Source organism: Pseudophryne corroboree, chromosome 1 (assembly GCF_028390025.1).
Source record: "Pseudophryne corroboree isolate aPseCor3 chromosome 1, aPseCor3.hap2, whole genome shotgun sequence".
Classification (NCBI taxonomy): domain Eukaryota; kingdom Metazoa; phylum Chordata; class Amphibia; order Anura; family Myobatrachidae; genus Pseudophryne; species Pseudophryne corroboree.
This window is the reverse complement of record NC_086444.1, coordinates 788,397,316-788,401,042: the sequence shown is the minus strand read 5'-3', so window position 1 is coordinate 788,401,042 and position 3,727 is coordinate 788,397,316. Positions and strand designations below refer to the sequence as shown.

Genomic DNA, 3,727 nt, shown 5'->3' with positions numbered 1-3,727 from the left:
CTGTCATCATTGTGCAGGAGGAACCGGAATGATTACTTCTGACTGAAGCAATTTCTGAACTGCTTCTTGCAAATCCCTGGCCCTCATCTCTACCAAAGACGGGCTAGTACAAAAAAACCTTTGAGGAGGGTTTTTCCTGAAAGCAAACGCATAACCGTGATATACCGCTTCTTGCACCCGGGCATCCGTGGTAGACTGCTGCCAGATTTGTGCAAAATGAAGAAGTTGGCCTCCCACCCTGGGGTCCCTCAGGTGGAGGCCCGCACCATCAGGCTGATGGCTTATCTTCTGTTTTAGAAGCCGGTCCTCTGGTTGCCCAATGCTTTTTAGTCTTACCAGACCTGATATACTGGGACTGTTTGCTATCACCCTTTCCTTTTGCTTTTCCTTGAGACCGAAAGGGCCAAAAAGCTGGAATTTTAGGCTTAAATCTGTAAGTAGAAGGAAACTTAACTTTCTTGGAGTCTGCTTCTGACTCCAAAATATACGTTATGGTAAGAACTTACAGTTGATAATGGTATTTCACCTAAGTCCACAGGTTCCACAGAATAACAATGGGATATGATGGAGCAACAGCGGATTGGCACCAAACAATCACAAGCTTTCAGTCCTCCCAGGATGCAATGGGTCCGTTCATATATCCCCGCCCACTGGCTCAGGCAAATCAGTTGTATTCCAAAGCATTTAGGCAGGAGCATCATGTAGAGCCCTAATCAGGTGAGAAGAACACACATGCACACCCTTCCGTACAAGAAGGAAGAGGTTTAGTGAGTAGAAAGATCCTCAAATCAGGTGAATCAGGGTGGGATCCCTGTGGAACCTGTGGACTTAGGAGAAATACCGTTATCAACGGTAAGTTCTTACCATAACGTATATTTTTAACAGGGAGATTTGGTATTGGTTCCGCACAGGAAAATGATCGTAATGAAGAACATAGGTTTATACAAAATTGTAGAAAACTGTTCAGAAATAACCAACAATACTGAGCTTAAAGATCCTTGAAGAAGGTATCTAACAATTATTTTAGGTTGGTGGTGCTCCCAGAGTCAGTAATAATAGAGCAAAAAGGAAGAGAAAAAGAAAGACTCTGTGTTGGGGCACACTTAGAAAATTGTAATAAATTTATTAAAACTTAACTTTTAATTAAGTAACACATAAAAAAATGGAAAACTTGATACAGGAGAATGTTCAAATGCACAGAATATACATATAATGTTAACAAAAATATACAACAAGAGATTATGGTATAAGTGATATGCAGATAAATTCAAACAATCCACATGGGGAAAGAGTGGATAAAGTGCTATTAAAGGTCAAACTTAATTGACACACTCACTAAATTGGAATCAGGATAAACCTGATACGAGATTAGGAGCACCTGTGGTGAAAAATATATATAAGAAAACAACAGATTTGTGCCTAAGTTGATCAAAAGTTAATAATATTAAAGGTACCGGTAAGAGACATATAAGTATAATCACAATGATAATAATGGTGGGTAAATACCAGTCTAAATGTCTCATAAACATAGATAAATGGCACAAAATTATAATTCATAATTGAAATGTCAAATGACTATTGGTAATCTCCTGGTGGGGTCTTTGTTTGCTAAAAAAGTGGATCCTAATAGGAGGGGAGCCTTTAAGAAAAAAAAATTTGATGCCAAAAGGGCATTAATCGATAAACAAAAATGCAATAACAAATATTTAGGAATTGAGGGTTTTACAGAGAATTAAACAGGATATGGAATTGGAAAATTCAGAAGTTGCTCTAACACTTCTGCTGTTTGTGGTCAAAGGTCACATCATTACTGCACCTGATATTCCCAAGAGGTCACCCTGCTAGGTACTAAACAGGCTTGTCAACGCTTAGCTTCCAAGATCGGATGAGATTGGGCGTTGCCGCTGAAATACCCTCCCTATTCTTTACTTATCTTACTCATATTTCAGTACCCTCTCATCCAGATGCGAGACCACTCTCTGCAATGCTCACAGTAACAGAGAATCTGCGCTAGAAACTGGACAGCAGAAGTACCCCATGTTGCTCACCATTTGTGACACTCTCTCATTTGGGTCCTAGTGTTTCTTTTACTGCCATATTTCAGCGGCAACGCCCAATCTCATCCGATCTTGGAAGCTAAGCGTTGACAAGCCTGTTTAGTACCTAGCAGGGTGACCTCTTGGGAATATCAGGTGCAGTAATGATGTGACCTTAGACCACAAACAGCAGAAGTGTTAGAGCAACTTCTGAATTTTCCAATTCCATATCCTGTTTAATTCTCTGCAAAACCCTCAATTCCTAAATATTTGTTATTGCATTTTTGTTTATCGATTAATGCCCTTTTGGCATCAACATTTTTTTTTCTTAAAGGCTCCCCTCCTATTAGGATCCACTTTTTTTTTAGCAAACAAAGACCCCACCAGGAGATTACCAATAGTCATTTGACATTTCAATTATGAATTATAATTTTGTGCCATTTATCTATGTTTATGAGACATTTAGACTGGTATTTACCCACCATTATTATCATTGTGATTATACTTATATGTCTCTTACCGGTACCTTTAATATTATTAACTTTTGATCAACTTAGGCACAAATCTGTTGTTTTCTTATATATATTTTTCACCACAGGTGCTCCTAATCTCGTATCAGGTTTATCCTGATTCCAATTTAGTGAGTGTGTCAATTAAGTTTGACCTTTAATAGCACTTTATCCACTCTTTCCCCATGTGGATTGTTTGAATTTATCTGCATATCACTTGCACCATAATCTCTTGTTGTATATTTTTGTTAACATTGGTGGTCATTCCGAGTTGTTCGCTCTGTAAATTTTTTTGCATCGCAGCGATTTTCCGCTTAGTGCGCATGCGCAATGTCCGCAGTGCGACTGCGCCAAGTAAATTTGCTATGCAGTTAGGTATTTTACTCACGGTTTTTCTTCGTTCTGGCGATCGTACTGTGATTGACAGGAAGTGGGTGTTTCTGGGCGGAAACATGCCGTTTTATGGGCGTGTGGGAAAAAACGCTACCGTTTCTGGAAAAAACGCGGTAGTGTCTGGGCGAACGCTGGGTGTGTTTGTGACGTCAAACCAGGAACGACAAGCACTGAACTGATCGCAGATGCCGAGTAAGTCTCGAGCTACTCAGAAACTGCACAGAGATGTCTTTTCGCAATATTGCGAATCTTTCGTTCGCAATTTTAAGAAGCTAAGATTCACTCCCAGTAGGCGGCGGCTTAGCGTGTGTAAAGCTGCTAAAAGCAGCTTGCGAGCGAACAACTCGGAATGAGAGCCATTATATGTATATTCTGTGCATTTGAACATTCTCCTGTATCAAGTTTTCCATTTTTTTTATGTGTTACTTAATTAAAAGTTAAGTTTTAATAAATTTATTACAATTTTCTAAGTGTGCCCCAACACAGAGTCTTTCTTTTTCTCTTCCTTTTTGCTCTATTATTACTGACTCTGGGAGCACCACCAACCTAAAATAATTGTTAGATACCTTCTTCAAGGATCTTTAAGCTCAGTATTGTTGGTTATTTCTGAACAGTTTTCTACAATTTTGTATAAACCTATGTTCTTCATTACGATCATTTTCCTGTGCGGAACAAATACCAAATCTCCCTGTTAATTCCGTAACTTTTGCTGATTAAATCTTCAGTTTCAGGCTCCAGCACGGATTATATTATATATATTCTATATTCTAATATCTAACGCTATACGTT

General features: G+C 38.9%; 1 pseudogene; it reads left to right on the top strand.

Annotated features, from left to right (window-relative positions):
• The first annotated feature begins 2,085 nt into the window (after positions 1-2,085).
• On the top strand, positions 2,086-2,204 carry LOC134952936 (5S ribosomal RNA; annotated as a pseudogene).
• The last annotated feature ends 1,523 nt before the right edge of the window (positions 2,205-3,727 follow it).